General features: G+C 41.2%; 1 long non-coding RNA gene across 1 annotated transcript in view; it reads left to right on the top strand.

Moving 5' to 3' along the window:
- LOC138245658 (uncharacterized) overlaps window positions 1-22,698 on the top strand; it is a 156,960-nt gene that overhangs the window by 59,157 nt on the left and 75,105 nt on the right. Inside the window, exon 4 of the long non-coding RNA XR_011194156.1 lies at window positions 5,534-5,659. This is a non-coding gene — a long non-coding RNA (uncharacterized lncRNA). The remainder of the gene's footprint in view (window positions 1-5,533; window positions 5,660-22,698) is intronic.

The raw sequence follows: 22,698 nt of genomic DNA, 5'->3' as shown, positions 1-22,698 counted from the left end.
TCACCAGCCTTTTCATGGTGGTGAAACTACCATGAAAAAGTTGGTAGAGAACCAGGTTGTAATCAGTGGGGCGGCACTGAGTTCAGCGCCACCCTGTCTGATTTCAACCTGTACTGCCGACAGCCCGTCAGGAACACTGTTTCCGATGGAGATGGCAGTCGTTTGGCAGTTCAACCGCCAAACTCTTAATTTGATGGTCGGACCGCCAAACTGGTGGCAGTCATGACTGTCAGTCTGGCAGTCTGTTGACCGCCAGACTCGTAACCAGGCCCTATATTTGGGGTGTGCTGAGATGTGCTATAATTGAGGGCAAATTGCCTCCTTTTGCTACACTTGCTAGTTTATATTTTACTCATTTATACTGGCATTGTGCTTTTTCTAAATTATTATTCTCAGTTCCCATAAATGCATATTATTTGTTTTAGGTTTTGCCAGTGTCTTTTTTACACTGATCTTTTTGCCAGACCCGATATTGTAAACACATTTAATGAGAAGAGATTTCAGACACAGGCTGGAGGATTTCGATGAAGCAGTTAATTGTGAATTAAAATATTTACAGACAAAAGTGACAAAAGACATGCTGGATTGGAAAGGCAGTGAATATCACCTGCAAGTATAGTAAAGACCACTAAATATACGAAATAGAGAGTGATTTAAAGTGTGAAATTTTTAGAAGATATGAAAAAGTTCTGAAAATGTTTTACAAAGAGCTACTGGCTCTCTGTTCATTACAAAAAAGCAATTGAACAGTTTGCTAGGAACAGGACTGGACAACTGGCCTCATGTCAAAATTCTGTTAAAAATTATTTTGGAGTCCTAGCACTAAATCTTCTGTAGTCATAGTATGAAGCATTAGGACCAGGCAACGTTTCTTTATCGATGTGCGATCCATAGTTGAGCTTGTGAGCAAACTTAATAAACTGGCACGAAAAAGAGGTTTTAACGTTGGTTGTCACGGAATAATCTCAGCAACAAAATCGAGCTCAAGTGATTGCTGTGAGGTTGTTCAGGCATGTGGATTTCCTGATAGGGGCCGATGAGGCTGCTCGGCACAAAATAACTTAGGAAAACTGTTTAATCCTATTTCACAGATAAACTCAAACGTATAAGTTAATGTCAGTGCTGATCAAACTGATGCTGAAAAAGTAGTTGATGCTTTTTGGATTTGTTAAAAATATATTGGAAATTGTGAGATTACTGTACTCCAATCAAATAATGCAGTATTCTAACAAATGGTCTCCTTTCCGCTGGCTTGCTTTCTCCCATAAACGATTTGCCTCAACTGTGAAAACGTTAATGAATCTATAGAGAGGAAATATTTGCTTCTGTTCCAGTTAAAACCACAAATATGTTTTTTCATCGTTTACTGACAACGTGGCTCTGAAACAGTTTACTAAATGTGGCAGCAGACACAATTAGGTGCTTGGTAGCTTTTCTGAATATACAATTATCCGCTTTTTCCTCCCTCATCTCAATGGGTACACAGATCCGTGGAAGCACTACCGGAAGCCAGAGGTGGTTGGGTACTTTGTAGAGTGGATGTACAGGGACGCAGTACCCTACACAAAAGTACATTGATAACAATCCTGGATAATTGTGAGAAAAGAGCTCAGTGCTAGATCAACTTACTTATCTCCAGTGCTTAATTGACAAATATATATATATATATATACATAGATGTATGTATTTGCCAGGGCCCTTCCCCAGAGACCACTGTAGCATTCACTAGGCATTGCCCCTGTCAGCGCAGCCAATGACAGTGCCGACACAACTACTAACACTGCACTCCTAAAAGTGTGACAATTCAGACTATGCAAGGGCCACCCAAAGCTATATTAATGGTGAGAGCAGCAAGTATTATTCATTGTGTAATGTATATTGATTTATTAAACACTTGTGCACAAATCTAAATTACACAATGCCTCTATGTAGTGGACTGTCATTAGAGCCGGTGCTGACAATTAAGTGCAGGTGCTGAGCACCGGAAACCACTGGCTCAAATTAAGCACTGCCTATCTCCATTACTGAATCTTTGTGATTAAAACATCTGTAGTACTTCAAACATTTCCTTTTGTCCTATCTTTATGGATCTTTACTAAGTGGAAGGCTCTCAAACCCAAATACTGTTATGAAGTAAGCAACTGACATATTAAGAGGGAAGTTATGGTACGCTCGTGGGGTGGATTCCTTGTATTGAATCTCTACTTTTAGGCCCTGACTGTGAGTAAGAGTATTTCACACACAATGTTAACTCTGGTGAAATACTTCAACTCCTAACTACAAGTTTAATTTACACCCAAAATACCTATTGCGGTAAATAAATAGGGGCCTGATGTACCAAGAAATGTTACGGTTGCAAAGGTCCATTATGAGCCTTTGTGACAGCAAAATAATTTTTTAACTGTGCAACATCCAAACTGCAATGCAGTAACATGTTACCAAAAAACAATTTGGGAATACAGAAGCAGTATTTGGAAGGGGTATGGAAAGGGCACCCCTTCCAAATGCCGATTCTTTAGCTTATGTATAAATGTTATACAACCAAAATCTGGTTGCAAAACTTTAATATTTTACCACCAAATCAAACTCTGTGGCAACCATTCTCAAACGGGAAGGGGTCCCCTAGGGACACTTTCACCGTTGAGAAATTCGACAAAAACATTTTTACGAGAAGGTCCCTAGAACCACAGCCTGCTTATAGAAAAAAATGTTTATAAAAGTATTCATTTTAATTTTTTAAACACATCCTGGGCTGAATTTAAACAAAAAGATTGCTTTATTTAAAAGCAGTCACAGTCATGGTGGTCCAGTCTGCTAACCCCAGCACGCCACCATGCCTGTGACTAACCGATAGAAGAGGGTCTCAGTTTGTGACCTACCTCCTGCATATTAATGAAGTAGGTTGAATGATGACCCACTACCAATTAACATTTTGTGAACCAACCTTTAATTCTTAGGCTGGTTTGAAAAATACCAATGCATTCATTACAAGTCGGTGTGCAAATCGCCCCCACTTCTACTGAATCCATTTAAATAGATTCCCAAAGAGAAATCGCAAATTGGAAATTGTTATAAAATTCAATTTACCATTTCTTACTAGGAATCGTAGTATTTCAGATTCTACAGATCTAGGTACGTAAAAATATCTGAATACAAGTAGCAGCAGAAGCTCAGATTGGTGAGGGTACACCTTATAAACGTTGCTACAATTTGCATTAGGTGCTAAATGTTACAAAGGGACATTTACCAACCAAAATTTGAAAATCATTATAAAAATTACGGAAACATAAAATACGATGCATTCAGTGATCTTAAATAAAAATATTTTTGCATTATTCTGAAAATGTTTTTTCGAGTGCAATAGTCGACCTACAGATACATGGTGGATATAAGGCAATGTAAGGCAAGTGCTACCAATCAGTACAGGTGAGGCTTGTCCCTAATTAAAGCATCTGACAAGTGGAGACTCAGGCTCTGGTAGGCACACTAGAAGCAGACAAGAGGGAACACTTGGGCGGCATCACTTTAGACAGCAGTAGATATGGCTTCTGCTAATGCAGCAGCAGTTACAAGTTCAGCAGCAGGAGAAACAGCAGAGGTAACAATTACAACAGACGCATAGAAGGGGCACTTGGTCAATAAGGAAACTTATCAACTCACTAAACATGTCCAGATCATACATTCTCAACACAGACAAGGAAACTATACACTGCCTGTTGGGTGCTGCAGGAAATTCCTTGCAGTCTAACACGAATATACGTTCTGCAGTATCTCCTAGATTTAAACTATTGGCTATCCTGCACTTCAAGTGTCAGAGGAATACGTCGAGCCCAAATTTTTTATAAATCCTTTAGTAGATAATGGATGCCCTACTGGGACTTTTACCACAACACATCACCAATTCAACTAACCCACAGTCGGTGCTGTGGTGATCAAAGTCTATGCCATTTCAGGTTTCCCTACTGTCATGTCATAGGTGCTCTGTCTGAACGCACTTGCTCCGCAAAAAAAAAAAACTGAACAAGGGAGCGCACGCGAGCCACCGACCAAGATGGCCACCTAACTTCGGAGCTCCGCGCATCGTCGGGCGTTTTTTTACCACCGGAGCCGTTTTTCTTTTCTGTTTTTGATGGCACTTTCATCATAACAGCTGTGGGGTGTTTTGGTGAGCATTTTCATTGTTTTTATGGTCGCCTAGCTTATTTTCTGACTCTTTAATTAAGTTTTTAAATTTTTCCTCATGAGAGCGGCCATTTTGACAAATTTTTGCTCACCATTACAATGTACTTATCTGTTTTTTCTTTGAATATTTGATGGCTCGGCTTGCAGTTTTTCACGCAAGCCATGTAATTTATTTTTGCTGTCTCATCAACATATTTTTGGAGTTCCTGTGTCACTCGTTTCCTTATTGAAGGCTTTTATTTTTATATGGCCAAACTAAAGAAAATAAAATCTTTGTTGCATCAGTCCTCTTCAACTGACAAACTTTCGCAGTTTTTACAATTGGACACTCCTGTTGCCGCGTCTTCTTCTTCCATGTCAAAGATGTCTTCCTCATCCTCTTCTTCACCTAAAGTTTCTCAGAATATTTCTACAACTACTCATAAGAGGGTCAAACAGGACCCACCTTCACCAGTAAAATCTCCCTCACCGATCTCTCTTGAACTTGTGCTTGACGAAATACGTGCATTGCGTCCTTTTATCAAAGAAACTAATTCTCGGATACAAAATCTTGATACTAAGTGGTCTCAAATGGAAGTGAGAGTCTCTGCTTTGGAGCAAAGAGTCAGCGATGTTCAGGATGACACACATAAAATTACTCGTTTGGAGAAGGAAGTGGCAGCTTTGAAGACACTTGCGGAGGAGTTGGAAAACAGAAAAAGATGCAATATTCTTCGCCTCTATGGATTACCGGAGGGCTTTGAAGGGAGTGACCCAATTTCATTTTTTGCTTAATTCTTTCCACAGTTGGTGGGCCTACCATCTTCTACAGTATTGAACATCCAAAGGGCGCACCGCATTGGTCATCGTCCTCCGCATTCCTCCACATCTAAACCATGATGCATGATTACTTTCTTTCTTGAATTTACTGATCTATTGAGAATTCTTAATGTTGCGAAAGCCAAAAAACAAATCTCTTGGCAGGGAAGTAAAATCTTCATCTCACAGGATGTGTCCAAAGCTACAGCAAACAGGAGGAAATAATTTTTGGATCATCGTCCACAGCTTCGTGACTTGGGAGCTCGTTTTAGATTATTCCATCGGTGTTTGTTCAAAGTGACATATCAAAATAAGACCACTTCATATACCTCCCCTGCAGCTCTTCGTGATTTTCTAAGACTACACTCTACAAACCCTATGGAAACAGCTGGTCCTTCTACACATTGACTATATACATTTCTTAATTTATTATTCCCTTGTTCATTACTATTACGATATAGTTGATGGTCATTCACATGCAGTTTATACATTATTATACTATATTGACGTGACTACAGGCCCTCTTTGTTAATGTATTGTTTTCGTTTCACAGGTTCCTGGTGTTCTAAAATCATTATTTTTGCTCGTAACTTTTGTCCGTTGATGCGTTCCGTTCCCTTGCTGTGCCGTCTTCAGTCTGTGCTGTCATCACCCCTCCCCTAATGTTCATTCATTTCAGGTATGTTTTTGCAGTAGTCATTATTTGACATGTACTGTCTCTTTGTTTTTTTCTTGAATATTTTCCATCCTTTTTCTTTCTGTTTTCCCTTTACTCTTCTCTCTCTTTGTTTTTCCTGTTTTCTTTTCCCTTATATGTACTTTCAGTTATTTATGGTACAAGACCTTTCGTGTATATATATATATGGTAATGTGACGTAAAAATTCAGAGTTATTTCTTGGAATGTCAAAGGATTTATTAACCCAATTAAAAGGCAGAGAATTTTATCCCACTTAGCTAAATATAATCCAGACTTGGTTCTTTTACAAGAGACCCATTTGACGGATTCTGAAGCTCTGAAATTTAAAAAAGAATGGGTGGGCAATGTTTTTACTTCTCCTTCATCTACAAAGAAAAATGGTGTAATTGTGCTCTGCCATAAAAAATTATCAGTTAAGGTTATTTCACAAGACTCGGATTCTGATGGTAGATGGCTCTTTGTGAGGCTAAGTATTAATGGGATTATAAAGACTATTGGTAATATTTATGGTCCTAATAATTCAGATTATCTTTTCTGGCCTAATATTACTAAACAATGTTTGCATTATAATGATGATTTTTATCTTATTGGAGGGGATTACAATCAAATTATTGATCCCTTTATAGATAGTTAATCTGTAATAACATTTTCTCCCCATAAAATGCATACAAAATTTAAGGCATTTTTCTCACAATTTAATTTCATTGATTCATGGAGAACCTGTAATCCTGATAGTAGGGATTTTTCGTTTTATTCTCCACCACATGGCTCCTTATCTAGACTTGACCATATTTTTGTTTCTAAATCATTATCCCAAAATCTTACTAACTCCTCCATTGAACCTATGGTAATATCTGATCATGCTCCAGTCATCACAGATTTTGACTTGCTCCCGGTGCATCACAAATCCAATAGATGGCGATTTAATAATTCTTTGTGGCTTGATTCTAAATTTTCCACTTCCTTTGTTGCCTTTGCAGAGGACTTTTTCCGATTTAATTAAGATTCTCACGTTTCTCCACAATTGTTATGGGATTCGTTTAAGGCTGCGGCTCGTGGTCATATAATACATTTTGTCTCTAATAAAAAGAAAACTTTTAATGCCCAGCATCAAGCTCTACTTCTCAGAATTAAATGGTTAGAACATCAATATTATTCTTCCTCCTCTAATTTTAATCTCCAAGAATTTATTAAGGCAAAATTGCAATTTAACAAAATCTCAACGGATAATGCCTCCTCTTTTCTTCTACGTAGTAGTGCCCGTTATTATGGAGGTCGAAATAGAGCAGGGAAACTTCTGGCTAATTATTTAAAAGTACAAAAGCAACGCCATAATGTGAAGTCTATAGTGACAGATACTGGTGAGTCCCTTTTTAAGGATGAAGATATTTTAGCTGAATTTGTTAATTATTACCAGACATTTTATACTCCTGAGTCAGTCCCGACCCCCTTACAGATTGATGATTATTTAAAGAATATTCCAAACCCTAATACGACGCTTGTTGATGCTACTTCACTTGAAGTAGATATTACTTTGTTAGAAATTTTTAAAGCTCTTCAATCTCTAAAAAAAGGTAAACCTCCTGGTCCGGATGGATTTACAGTGGAATTTTTTCTACATTTTTCTGACATTTTACTTCCCAAACTTTTTCAGCTTTTTCAATTCTTCATGGGTTCTGGTTGTACAGGGGGAACATTTCAGGAAGCTTCGATTTGCTTAATTCCAAAGGACGGTAAGGATCATACTTTCTGTAAAAATTATAGACCAATCTCTCTTCTCAATACAGATTATAAAATCTTTGTTAAATTATTAGCCCTACGTCTTGATAGCCTTTTACCTGCGCTGATAAGTAAGGAACAAATGGGTTTTGTCAAAGGTAGACTTGCATCTGACAACTCTAGAACATTCTTCAATGTACTCAGCAAAGCTCCAGCTCTTTCGTACTCTTTAGCGGCAATTTCCATAGATGCCGAGAAAGCATTTGACCAGTTAGACTGGTCTTTTTTATTAAAAGCTTTAGCCTGGCATGGTTTAGGGCCTCATTTCATTTCATTTATCTCTTTGCTTTATCAATCCCCAATGGCATCGATATTGGTAAACGGGAAATTGTCCAGATATTTTGTATTATGCCGAGGTGTACGTCAAGGGTGTCCGCTCTCTCCACTCCTATTTATTCTAGCTCTAGAGCCCTTTCTATCCTGTATTAGAAATTACATTAAAATTGAGGGTTTCCAGTATGGCGAGAAACACTTAAAATTAACGGCATATGCAGATGGTATACTTTTATATATCTCAAATCCTGAACTCTCGATTCCATTTCTACTTCGGGAGATTGAAGACTTTTCTTTAATTTCAGGTTATAAGATAAATTCAGATAAAACTGAAATTCCTCCTCTAACAAAATTTTGTTTTAGATCATCATTTGATATTACTGGTTTTCACTGGAATTCTTCCAAGATTAAATATTTAGGTATTTGGTTCACCTCATCCATTAAAAAATCCATTGAAGTAAATATCTCAGATGCTTTAGATAAAGTTGATAGATCGATTTTGGCACGGAATCCCTTATTTTTATCTTGGTGGGGTCGTCCTGACTCTATTAAAATGATGATTTCTCCTAACATTCTATATATCCTATCCATGATTCCGCTTCCTCTACCTGCTACTTTTTTTACACAATTAGACTCCAGATTGTCTAAATTCCTCTGGAACAATAAGAAATCTAGAATTTCCCTTAGTCATCTTCGTCATTCTAAACAGGAGGGAGGAGCCAATTTTCCTGATTTCAGATTGTATCACAAATCCTTTTGTTTGCGTCAAGCTTCTAGATGGATCTCCCTGTCAGGCTCTATGTTTACTCCGTTATGGTTGGATATTGAATGTTCTTTTCTTTTGCCTTTTTCCCCTAGTGAGGTGGTATCCTTTTCTTATAATATTTAGCTTATCCCCTCCCCGCTTCTTAAACATACTTGTGGTCTTCTGCGTTCTTACTATTTACCTCCATCCGTCACTCATTCCTCTTTACTGAATTCCCCTATTTGGCATAATCGTCTCTTTACTATTAATAAAAAACCTTTATTTTGGAAATCCTGGAGACAAAAAAATATAGTGTGGGTCAAGGATTTATTCTCCAATGATACTCAACTTTCTTTTTCACAATTCCATCTTCTATTTCATTGTCCCAATTCATTTATGCCTAAATATCTTCTTCTCATTAATATTATTTTTTATGTACTTTTTTCCATGCCTTCCCCTTCTTCTTCTTTAGAATTACCCTTTTATTTGTCCTCCCTTCTTACCTTGTATCCTAAGGCATCAAATATTTATAAACTTTTTCAGTCACCTGTTTTGACATGTCCTAAATCTAAAATTGAGTCTCAATGGGAATTGGATTTGGGATGTACCTGGGCATCGATCTTATAAAATATCTAGATCAGCTTCTACCACACAGTCTCTTTTTTTTCTTTATCACAGACTTTATTTTACCCCTTCTACTATAGCAAACATTTCTGTATCCTCCACTTCAAACTGCTGGTCCTGCGATAGCCCAAAGGGAGATCTAATGCATACCCTTTTTGAATGCCCCCCCCCCACTGTCTCTTTTTGGAGAAAAGTTTGGTGTTAGCTTACCTCCATTTTTCATTAGTGATCCCAATTATCTCCCTCAGTGCTTTTTCTAGGTAGTCTCTCTGCTGACATTGTTTCAGATGATGATAATTTAAAGCTGTTGGATCTCATGTTAGCTTTAGCCTTTCAGCAAAATACTCTTAATTGGAAAAATTCATCCAACATTTCCCATAAGGCTTGGTGGAATAATGTTTGCCACTACCATAGACTAGATATTTCTTTTACCTCTTTATGCTGCCCCTCCATAAATAGAGATCTGTATTGGTTACCTTTGACTGATTATCTTAATGCTGTTGCTTGTAATTCTACTAATTGTACATTATCTGAGAATTTTAAGCCACCATGAATTCTTTATTTTGTCTGTTCTTGAGTGAATTTAAATTTAGCTTAACTTTATGCTTTATTGAATATTACTTTTTTTTTTTTTTAGCTTTTTAAGGTCCATTGTATCTTTCTTATTGTAACTGGTCTTGTTCTGTTTTCATTGTTTCTCCCCCATTTTATACTTTTAAAATGTTAAACAGCTTTTACAATTCCTTTCAAAATTATATCATTATCATTGTGACAGACATCTTGTATTGTTATTATGTGACCCATATGTATTTTGATTTTAATAAAGCTGATTTACATTAAAAAAAAAAAACTGAACAAATTATTTTTTCACATTCTTTCTGTGTGGCCTTATTCCTTTCCAGCTGCAATAGTGCATGTGTCCTAGGCCTCACTCTTAAGCATGTCTCTGATTGGTGGATCTTGCTCAGCTGATGCTAAGTGAAACAAGACATTAACTGCAGGGCCAGACCCACCCTAACTTGCAGAAGTGGAGGGAGTCTGGGTAACTTGAGATGTTTCTGAAATGTCTGTGGTAGATGTTGTATTATGGTCATCGGTACTCTGATGAAGGAGGAAAAGGTGGCTGTGACTGTTGTAGTGGATAACGTTGTAATAACACTTGAAACAACAATGATTGTGTGTCTGCTTGTTATAGATGTTGAGGCACACACTGTTCTGTTGGAAAGAATAACAACACGTATAGAAGATGCTGTTATTGGTGGTCGACCACTGAGGGAACTGTATCCTGCTCTGATCAACCTGCCCTGCCCATGGAGTCGTTGGAAGCCCCTTCCTTTTTTTTGGGCCCTGTTCCCTTCTGAGCCTTCCCCCCTTACCATAACCCCTTCCTCCGTATTCCAGCAGTGCCTATTCCTTCCCCTTACATACTGTTGTAGTTTCTCCCGGCCCCCACCACCACCCCCATCACCTCGCAAACATTAGATTCTTCATAAGCAGTTTCGCCTCAGAAAAAAATAGTATAATGTGCAAATATATTTGGAAAGAAATGTACTCTTTAAAATAAATGGTGCCATTTGCATTGCAAATAGTGTTAGAGTAGATACCAATAAGCTGTCCTTGGTTCAATAACGAAGTAAAAGAGTAGAAAAACATACCTATTAAGACATTTCCTAGTTGAAAAGGCTTTTTGTTATATAAAATGATATTGGAGATTGTTGCAACATAGGGGCTTATTGAGAGTTTGGGGGTCCCAACATGGGATCATCAAACTTGTGGGGAGGATGCCACCCCCACACACACACAAGAGCTGAGTGCTATCTCGTACCACAGACGGAGCCTCTAGCATACATATAGATTTCTGGAACAAATATATTAGCTCACCAAAATATCTTACTGGTCATGTGACTTGCTCTTCAATGCCACAGGTACAACTTGCACAACTTTTACAGCCTGGCAGACAATTCACTCTGTTCCTAGGTAGCCATGACATTTCTGTCTTTTGCGTGTTCCCTCACTAGCTAACAGTGCTGTGCTGGAGTCTAGAAAGTAATAGCAGTTATTGCTTTGGAGGCCAAACGGCAGAGCGAAATGGAAGGCATGCGACTGCCAAGTGCAAAACTATTCCAAATGTCCCAAAACATAATCATGAATGCTTTGGCAATATGGCTGTACATGTGTCATATGACCCTTGTGGCATGTCATAATAATTTTACTAATGCTACGAAGCTGGGCTGCAGAGGATAAAGAGCATCATCATTTAGACTAACCTCCTCCCCCTCCCCCAACCCCAGTGATTATCCCTAAAAATAAAAGGTGTGTCAGAGTTTATTGTGAGACAATGTTAAAAACTGCTCAACTGAAAACAATTCCGGATATTCGAACTCCCAAACTGTAGGGGCAACTTTGAAAGCAAATTCGTTGTGATTACAGAAAATTATAGCAATATGAAAAAGGATGCTAAAAACGAATATAAAGAACCAGTGGTAAAATTATTTGCCAGAGACTGCAATCACTCTGACCACCACTGAAGAAAACACAAAGGTATTGGGTGGAATGCACACAAAAATCTTAGCCACAAGCAATTGCTCAGGCAGCAGTCTATTTCACCATGCCACTACAAGCAGAAACCATCTGTATGCAAATCATCCTTGGTTGTGCTCCATTACGGAACAGTCTAGTCCAAGCTGCCAAGCTAGGTCCTCTCTGAATTGATGCACAAGTAACCCCAGATCGGTTTCAGCCTTGTTGGACACTATCATTGAGAACTAAGCAAAGGATTGAAATCTGGGCCTAATCAATTGCACTGAGGAAAACATAAGGGTGATGAGTGGATGCGGCCTGTCTGTTAAAGATGAACTGTTCCATGATGGATTCACATATGTTTGCTTCCTATCTGGAATGCGAAGATTGCTAGTGGCTAAGATACTTGGAGGCATTTCGTCCATCATATTTGTTGTTTTAATCTGAACTACATAGACTTTACCTTTACAGAACCAAAGAACCAAGAATCAGGTCACTTAATTATCTCAGAAGTTGAATGTGAAAACTTGGACTATCAAAAAAAAAACTCAAAAATATAGAAATTGATTCAACTTGTGATGGTTCGTTAGAGTAGATCTTTTTGTATGCTTTATTTTTGCTGTCTACTTTTGTTAACATGTGCACACCTTGTCAGCAGCCGTTTGAGCAGGGAAGCTGAAGTTACCAGTAGAAAGCTTTGATTTCAGGCAGGACTCTTCACCTGGCCATTTAGTAATAAGAAGCATGCTTCTCCACTTGCTTCCAGTCCTAACCCTTCGGCGGAGCGATACACTGTCTCCTGCCAACCTTTTTAAGGTACACTAAACCAACCCTGCTCCCCTACAAACTCCCACCCCAACATCCCACCTCCGTTGGGAGCGCCATGAAACAACCAGATACAACGTTTTAAACATGAACGTGTCCTTGTGGTCCTCACCCAGGGATCCACTATCACCTTGCTGAGCCTACCCTCCCTTGTCTAGGCCCTCCTCCTTGAATCATGTCTAGCCTCAATTCTCCAGTACTCCTCCGTACTTCCCCAACATTGCTCCTAATCAGCTCTCCAGTTTTCCTTGTCTCCACTTGTCACAACTCTAGGAGTTGTGCTGCTCCCCCTCACCCCCCCTCCCCGCGACAGCACAACTCCTAGAGTACCTCCAACCAACAAACGATCATAACCAGAACACCCCATGCTCCTTTTAACCCGATGCACCACGGTGGAAGGCGGGCTTCCGTGCTGCGCAGGCACGAGGAATGTGAGGCTGCCCTTGCTCCATTACAGCTGATGTCACGGCGGCTGTGTTGCGCCTCCCCTCACGCGGAGCGTGCTCGCGCTTCCCTTGTCAGGTCCCTAATTTGCCCCTCTACGAAAAGAAACACAGCACGACGCAGTTTTAATTTTACTGTTAGGAGTTAAAGAATGTTTTTAAACCATTAGCATTAAAAGCCTGCTTTGTAAAAATTCTGGGGGAGAGTAAAGAGCAGCGAGCGAGGTTCTAAATAAATATAAAGATGTTAACGTTAGCGAGTTCAAATAAGGTTAATGGTATGCGATACTCTAGGGGTAATGTATGTTGTAATTTTAGAATTATTCATGGGAAACATGTCGCCTACTCCTGTTTCATTACGTGAGCTGTAAGAAATCAGATTCAAAACGCTATTGACATTTTACTGTATAAATATGACCATCTGGAGTTGCATATCCGTGAATGATTTAAGTGTAGTGCATAGATGTCATGTTGACACCAGTCTTGGCTTTTTAGCCAGCCCCACTTTGCATTCTGGGATCTGTTGTTTCACCTTTACCCTATGCGGGCCTGCTTTTAGCCTGGGCGAGCTGGGCCCACGCCCAGGGCGCCGACCTTCAGAGGGGCGCGGGAGCTGTCTGCATACAGACAATGCAGCACTTTCCCTCTGGCCTAGCGCTAGTGATTCGGATCATCCTGCAATTAATCATTTGTTTTTCTTACATAGGGCGCGGGTGCCTTTGTTTAAAGGCTTCAACCTGCCCAGGTCTAGACTGCATCTTCATCTCAAACATGGCATGCCTCAAATTCTCAATCTTTTTCACTTCAATTGTACTGTACATAGGAAACTGTAACTTTTTCTTGTCAGCAATAATTATATTCAATTTTTCGACCTACATACATGTTTGTAATCCATGGTCCATCAGCATCTCGGGGGTATAGGGGTACCAATTAGGGGTGGAGAATCTTCTCTACTGGAAGAAATCACAGGCTAAGTCAAATGTGCACATGTGTAATCACAACCTAGCTCTCAATACACAAAACTAACTTACCCAATCACAATACTATTTCGAAACGAGATTTGAAATGCAATATGTATATCAAAACAAATATCTTGTCTGAGTACCAGAATATGGGGTGGAAAATAAAACTTACCTTAGGAAACGAAAAATCCGCTCAGTAATTTTAACCTCACCAAGGCAGGTTCTTGACCATTGATAACCCACCTTTTGGTCAGAGCGTTCATTCCCCATGCATAAAGAAATGAACAACACTGTCCTGATTAGTTCATACACAACTAGACTATAACGGGTTGCATAGTAGTTTAACATGCAGAACTTTAATTCATAATCTGACATGATGCCATATGCCTTTTCACCAGACAACCCTAATATTAACTCATGATCTTGGATTTCTATAAATCTGCTAACTTTACACCCGAATCCAGTAAACGTTTGCACATAAATCACATTAATTTACAATATGTTTCATCAGGAGCACAATTTAAAAAATCCTCAGCAATTCCAGAAAAACATTACAATACACTTCAGAATTCGACTTTGATGTTTGAGAAACACGAAACATAAAACACACTGACGTAATACAACAATTGCCCATGTCGCAGAACAATTAACTTTCTCCAAACCACATGCCGCAAGAGAACACAAAAGCACCATCACAATTGGCATAACATAAGTCTGCTTACTTCACAAAAAGTCCTATTTAAATTCACGTAATGCAACTCCTGGCAACCTGAGCAGTACTTCCACTCCAGGATAATCCACACAGTTCCAGAACCCTAATTCTAATCATTTTGGAGATGCAAATTTCATTAAGATTTTGTATAAAATGTTCCCAAATTTGCCTGAGACCATCCACTGCTACCAAAATCTACTGGTGCTTTCATTAAAAAATTATCAAAGTGCCAATTTGATGGGCCAGGGCTGTGTGAGTCCCAAAGGATGAGGGCCCAAGGGCAAAAATGGAATGCTTACAGAGGACAAGATTCAAATTCAAAACCACAAAGATTTATTTTAATTTAAGAAACATTCCCGAAATCAAAAAAAGATAATTCGTTAGTCAATTCAAATCAACATCTTTTATGATCACAAATTAAGAGAAAATGTACAAGTAGAGAATCAGCAAGATGACTGACATGAAGTCATTCTCGTTAAAATAATCAAAAAAACTCTGGCTCAAAATTATTCTAAGTACAGACTCCCCAGTATAAAAGTTAGAAAAAGTCTGCACACATCCCAGAAAAGGCACTTTTTTATGGATTTTCAAACAGTGAAAGAGAAGTTCATGACACTGTTAAATGAAGTAATAATGATAAAAACCAAAGATTTTCACAAACACGAGACATTAACTGCAACATTGTTTGAGACAACTTCAGACTCCATAATTAACTCTAACCCTTAACCTAAAAGCAAGAGAATGGCATTACAGTTTTGCATGTATTGAATACAATGCGTTTTTCTGAATCATCAACAGGAACAAGAAAATTCCTTAAATTGTTGCAAGAGTGGGTAGAGTTAGAATCAATCAATTAATCAGTATTTGTAATGAACAGCACTATCACCCTGAGGGTATCTGGGCACTGAGGATGCTGGATCCCAATTGAAGAGCCAGGTCTTGAGCTTCTTCCTGATGTTGCTTGGGGAGGGTAATATTTGTAGGTGGAAGGGCAGGTCATTTCAGGTCTTGGGGGCAGTGAAGGAGAAGGAGCGGCCTCTGCTGTGGCTGAGACAGATGCGAGGGACATGTGCTAGTGTTAAGGAGGCAGAGCGCAGGCATCTAGGGGGTTAGTGGAAGTTCACAAGGTGGTTGATGTAGGTCAATACCTGGTTGTGCAAGGCTTTGTAGGCATGTGTGAGGATCTTGAACTGGCATGTCTTCTGGATGGGGAGCCAGTGGAGGTTCCTGAGGTGGTGGGTGCTGTGGGATTGTTTTTGGAGGTCTAGGATGAGACTGGCGGTGGTGCTCTGTATGACCTGGAATCTCGTGAGGAGTTGAGTGGAGATGCCGGTGTAGAGTGCATTGCCATAGTCAAGTCAGCTAGTAATGAGGGACTGGATGATGGTTTTCTTGGTGGTAATGGGGAACTATTTGAAACTCTTGTGGTGAATTCAGAGGATGGGGGACAGGATGCGGCTACTACATTGATTTGGAATTTCATGGTACGTTTGCTGTCTAGGTTGAAGCTGAGGCTGTGAGCGTGGTATATTAGGGTTAGTGTCGGGCCTAGGTTGGAAGTCCATCAGCTCTTGTCCCATATGGAGGTGTTTTACCCGAAGATCAGCACTTCCGTTTTGTCTGAGTTAAGCTTGAGGAAGTTGCTTCTCATCCAGTTGGCGACACTGGTCATGGTGTTACGGAAATTCTTTCTGGTGGTGAATGAGTCTTCAGTGAGCGAGAGGATGAGGTGTGTCGCCTGCTTAGGACATGACGCTGAGTCCGTGGGACCTGACCATGTCCATGAGCAGGGTCATGTAGGTGTTGTAAAGTGTTGGGCTGAGGGAGGATCCTTGGGGAATGAGGCAAATGATGATTTTGGGTTCTGTGGTGAAGGGTGGTAGGCGGACCCTTTGTTTCGTCCTGTGAGAAATCAGGCTATCCACTTGAGGGCAATGCCATGGATGCCAATGCTGTTCTGCTTGTTGATGGAGGTGTAGTGGGATATGGTATCAAATGCTGCTGATAGGTCGAGGAGGATCAAGGCTACTGTCTCCCTGCAGCTGAGGAGGGATCTGATGTTGTCTGTGGCCACTAATGAGGTTGTTTCTGTGCTGTGGTTGGCACGGAAGCCTGGTAAGCAATTTATTTCTAGGTATTCTGTCAGCTGGATTTTGATGGCCTTGTCCAGGACTTTGGTGGGGTAAAGGAGATGGAGTGGTAATTCTTGAGATCGCTAGGATCAGCGGAGGGTTTCTTCAGGAGGGGCCTGATCTCTGCATGTTTGCATTCATTGGTGAAGGTTGCCGTGGTGGTGGAGGCGTTGAAGATGTTGGTGAGTTCTCTGCCTATATCTTTAATACCCAGGTTGAAGAGGTGGGGGGGGCAGGGGTCACCGGGTGCCCCAGAGTGGATCGAGGACATGATGGTGGTGTTGGCCAGTATGATGAGTGGTGTCCAGGAGGTGATGGTCTGTCTGGGGGGGTGTCTAGGTTGTCGAGGTTGACTTCAGTGAGTTTGGGGTCAAAGTTGTTGTAAATGGTGGCTATCTACCTGTGGAAATAGTCTGAAAGGGTGTTGCAGAGTTATTGGGAGGGGCGGATGGTGTTTTTACGTGGCTGATAGACTGGAAAAGTCTTTGACTATGTTGAAGAGTTGTCTTGTGTAGTTGGTGCTTGTTTCAATGCAGTTTGTGAGGGCTGATTTCTTAGCATCCTTGATGCGTTGGTGGTAGTTATTGAGGCCTCCTTTGTAGGCGGTTCAGTTGGAGGTGTCTTTGGTGGCCATTGTTTCTCTAGAGGTTTTCAGCGGAGTTTGATGGATTTGAATTCAGGAGCGGACCAGCTGGCTTGTCTTGATGGTTTGTTTGTTCTGGTTGTCTTCCAGGGGTGACTTTTTTGACACATTTGGTGATCCAGGCGGAGAAGTAGCGGACAGCCTGTTCCACTGGGTCTCCGTCAGTTTGACCCAGCTGGGGGGAGCTGTATTGGGTGGTACAGTGGTACTGTTGTGGGTGCCTTCGATGGTGAAGTGGACGATGGGGTAGTCGGACCTGCAGATCTCCCTGGTTTGGATGTATTTATTCTGTCACTGGATGTGAAGATTCAGTTCAGTGTGTGTCCTGCTTTGTGTGTGAGGTTGGCGACCAGTTGGGTGAGGCTGGTATTATTCAGGTTTTCCAGGAGGGTGGTGGTGTTGGTGTCGTTGAGATGGAAATTGAGGACACCGAGTAGGATGTAGTGTCTGGAGTTGATGGCTAGGGGGTATGATGAAGTTCAAGATGGTGTCGCAGAAGGTGGGCCGGGGTCCCAGGGGAACTGTAGGTGAGGGTGCCTCTGATGGTGGTCTTGGCTTCAGTTAGAAGTTGGAAGTTGAGGTGTTCCATGATGGAAGTAGGGTCATCTTCAGTGATGGTTCATCGGATGGTTTCTTTGTGGATGATGGCAATGCCTCCTCCGTGTTTGTTGGTGCAGTCTTGGTGTATCATCTTGTAGCCATCTGGTATCATGGTGACTATGTTGAGACTATGAGGAAGACCTGGCTCCCTGAGGCTGGGCGGGGTCCAGGTGTGAACTGGCGCAACGGGCTTGCCTTTGGCACGCCTTCAGCACACAGGCGGCATGGCCGCACTGCGGCCTCCTTTAGGTAGATCCTGGGAAGGCACGGCACGAAAGGCAGTGGGCAGGGTCGGCAGATGGCAAGAGCGAGCAGGAAAGGGAGCAGTGAAAAAAAAGGCATGGCACAAACAATTGAGCATGAGCAAAGGGGAAACAGACTGAAAAACAGAAATGCTCAACCAGAGCCTAACAACAATGAGTAGCAATGAGTAGCAAACACAACTTCAGAGGAACTTACAATAGTAATTATATTTCGTTTCAGCACAGCACCACCAAACAGATACTATTTCAACTATTTTATGAAAAGGAAGGTACTGTAGAGAGAAAAGCATGCACACAGATAACTTTCCAGTTCACTTTCCAAAGCCATGTTGTCTTCACCTGGAATTGTCACCTGGAAATGTAAAACTAGAAAAGCCTGGTAAATTTGTATTTGCAGCCTGCTTGTGCAAACGTAAACACACACAATGATCACTATAAGTTTAATTAATAAGTCTGCTCTGTCATTGAGAACTCATCAACTACCCCATCATTTGGTATACTTAGAAAATATTACTAGCGGCGTGTTTTCTCCTTTTCCCACAACTACAGTGTTCTCTCTCTCACACAGCGAGGAGAAACAGTTCCATTAACCATAAGAATACCAGGGGTTTCTGTGGGGAGTTCTTGCTTCTAGTTGAAATGGTAATGTGGAGGATAAAGGTTCTACTCTTGGGTCCTAGATGGACTATAGTTCTATTTCCACTTGCACAGAACTTGTTGATAGCCTCTGTAAAATAGATATTTTTGGCTGACCCTGTGCCATTCCTCAATTTAAATTTTAAATTCACCAATCAGGAGAGTACGTGTCGAGTCACGGCAGCTTTAAATTTATCATTCAATGAAACATTGTGTTTTACTTTTATTTAATAATGTAAACTTTTCCAAATAACGCTCACCCACTTTACGTGCTTCTATTAATTTATTAAACGGTGTGAAAATCCTGGTAAGTAAGAAACACTCTGGTTATAAGAAGGTCTGGCAAGTGAAAGACATTTTATTTCAAGGTTAAATCCTAAAGTGTGTTGTGTCCGTTACAAAATGCCTGACATCAACATTCCGTCACAGTTATCTTTGTATTCACCAGTTAATAGTTTTAGAAAGTCCACAAAATATTTTATTCACACACTAGAGTCTTGTGTGGAATAGGCTCCCATTACTCCATCTCCCTGTTCTTATATTGTCTCCTTCATAAAAAGGGAATTATTTCCCTTCCTCATTTGTTTGTGAATAAATACAAGCATCCATTAGCCAAGTGGACGTCATTTAGAGGTCGCCAGGGGTCCCGGCTGCCTTTGCGACCCCTGACCCCAGAGGTGACAAATTCAGTGCCAGGAACACAACGGTAGCTCGTCCTATGGACGTCAGCTGGGGCTCCACTCTCCTTCTTGTCTGTAATTTTTTTATTAAACTAATATGGAGTAATACAATGTTATTCACTCAGTGTAATAAAAATGGAGTACAATTAATTGGAATATGATCTTCCATGGCAGCTAAGAAAAATTGCTTTGAAATGTATATTGTGTGCGTGTGTGTGGGTGAGAGTGTGTTTACGTGAAGGAGAGTGTACGTAAGTGTGAATGTGTGTGTATGTGTCAGTGAAAGTGGGGGTCAAAGGGCATGTGATGTCACTCGCGCCACCCCTGGCAATTCGGTGAATTGACGTCCATGATTATCCTCGACCTGTCAGCTTTGCTTCCAAATCTATACTGATAAGAACGGGCTGTTTCTTTAGGTCCAGTAACGTTTTGAACGCACAATTCGGTAACTATCCTTTACTCTCGTGGGGTCTAAGACAATCAGGATGTGGCCAGTGGCCAGTTATGTCCTCCTTTTCTTTGATGGGTCAAGAAGAGCATGGAGTATTTGTAGTCCCTCCCCCTTGAAAGGAGACCCCTTCTCCACCTATGGCGAGTTCTATGCCTCTGCTCATCATGGCGATGGGGCCACGCTCCACATGGGCTCGGAGTACAGGGAAAGCCTTCCCACAAGTGAGGGATTAGTCAGCTCACTTACATAACCTCCACCACCATACCCTCTGCGCGAGACAGCATTCTGAGATGGGGCCCCGAGAGAGCAGCCTTGCGGCTCTTCCTCAACAGTTGAGGTATATATATCTGAAGGGGTGAGCTAGCCTATACAGATAGGTACCTGGCGGCATTACTGCACCTTGAACTCTCATGCTTGTGATGCATCCTGGAGTACGTGCTCAGTAGTGGTGATATATTTCAATCCTTAGAGTCTGAATCTCTTAAGGGTTTTGTTTAAGGGCATCATTATTACACGAGGTGCATTGTAAGGTGTCCTCTGATAGACTGTATATTTTTATGCTTGTGTTACAAACTTCTTGAATTAATGCCAGACTGAGAACCAAAATTACACTTGGCAAAACGTTTCATACCAGCCACACAATCCGCTCTTTGAGCCAGCCAGCCTAACATATTGCTCAAAAAGAACACTGAAAAAACTGAGCCCAGACTGAACATTTTACACCACACGTTTTTCAAACACATTTGGTAAGACAAGTGAAGGGTGTGGCATGCAACACTTGGTTCACCCGGGCACAGTTCCACTTCCTGCACCGCACCTACCTAACACCCCAAAGACTCCACAGAATTTGCCCTCCGTGACCTCGAGGATTCCCGTGGTACAACGCCGCCCCGTCACTTTCCTACACATGACTTGGAGTTGCCCTGCCGTGGGTGCTTACTGTGGTGGGCACTCCAGGGGGCAAAACCAGAGCTTACACCCTGAGCCTGCGTGCTGGGGCTGACACCGCTACCAAAGGCCAACCCGAGAATCCGCAGCTGAGTCGCAGCCTCCTGATCTTTTCCTGGCGAGGAGACACAGTGCTCTACCCTGGTCAGCAACTACATCCCTACAGGTACACAAATGGACGGAGAATGCAGGAATAGGCTACAACAACAGAGGTTACGCCCAGTGCCTAATTTGTGCTAGTCTTTTCCCGTGCAGAGCACAGGCACTTATTTTTGAGGGCCGGGGCTTATTTTTCTGCCTCAAGGATTTATTGCGAGCAAAAGACACATTTGGGAAAGACGGAGGAAGAGGGAAACGAAAAAGCGTCACAAAGGAAGAGAGCAGAAAGCTGCAGGTGTGAGCTGAAAGGACAGGAAGTGGCTGTAAAAGGATTAAAGAGGCCCGAGATGGCTTCAGGATTACGCTAACTCAGTATTCTGTGATCCCACATTTAACTGCAGTAGTCGCGTGTTTCAGCGGTGAGCTTTGGGCACCGGAATGTTTTATTTACAAATTAAGCACTGGAACGCAGAACAGGAGCGCAAAATATGGGCAGAGATGACTGACAGGCTAGCAGATTCACAGAGTGGACGGAGCCCCATCCCCCCGGAAAGAGCTGAGCCCCTGATGATCCCCAGGACACAACGTCAGGGTGCTCCAGCCCCGGGAAGTACGTCCAGTGGGGGAAAATCTGGGATGCGAGGGGAGAGATACATAGGAAGTGATGGGTACACCGGAGAAATAAGTGCACCCCAAAGGCCCAACCCTCTGGCCCCTTCGTACTGCCCCCTAAAAAAGTAGAGTCAACTGAATGGTCCACAATTTGAATTGTTATACACTTTTAGGGTCAAATTAACATATGTATTGTACTGAATTGCCTGAATATTGATGCTGCACGGTTAAAGCGTGTTTGATGTCACATGTCAAAATAAATAAAGACATTCTTTAAAAATACGTTTGGTAAGAAGCATAGGTTGTAAAAGAAGCTTTAAAATGGAATATATGAACCACTCCAATACTTTAGTTAAATGTAGCAGCGACTCACACCAACACTATGACGAAAGTGAGAACCAGTTAAAACACTGGGTTCAGAATAGGAACTGTCTTTGTGCCAAGGAGGAACAGTGGCTGTCGAAAATAGTGTGTACCACTGAAAGTATTGGCAATAAAAAATACTGTGCATGGAAAAATAATACCACTTTGAGATATTGTGCTTATCACGGTTCATGTTCGATTTATTAATAGCACATAAAATGTGTGTTCCAGGAAATGAAACACTTTCAAAGTACTGGTGCCATTTTGTTGCCAGGGTGCTGCTTTCATCAGCCAGGGGGAGCACAAAAATTATATGTGTGCTGCTCAAATATTCCAGGAGATAACAATTACATTTTACAGTTCTGCTAAAATATTCCAGGGGGCTGCTAATAATATCACACTCCATGCTTCAGCCTGCCAAGGGCACTGTTGAAATATGCCAGAGCTCTGTTCAGTGTGCCAGCTTTGTCAGGGTTGATCACTGATGCCCGAATAAGCCAACACTGTTCATTGAGACCTTCTGGGATCTGCAACTGGATTTGCTGGAGTGTGGCAAATACTATTTCGGTCAATGGCTCGGCGGTGGCAGCGATAGTGTGTTTCCAGCAAACATCTGGGAATGCATGCAAGCTAAATACAATTAAGGGGAAACGTTAAAAAACGCAGAATTCCTCCACTGTAATATTTAGACAGACTTTATATAGCCCTTA

The sequence above is a fragment of the Pleurodeles waltl genome, chromosome 7, assembly GCF_031143425.1.
Source record: "Pleurodeles waltl isolate 20211129_DDA chromosome 7, aPleWal1.hap1.20221129, whole genome shotgun sequence".
Taxonomy (NCBI): domain Eukaryota; kingdom Metazoa; phylum Chordata; class Amphibia; order Caudata; family Salamandridae; genus Pleurodeles; species Pleurodeles waltl.
The sequence above is the reverse complement of the archived record's forward strand: the minus strand, read 5'-3'. Positions and strand labels throughout refer to the sequence as shown.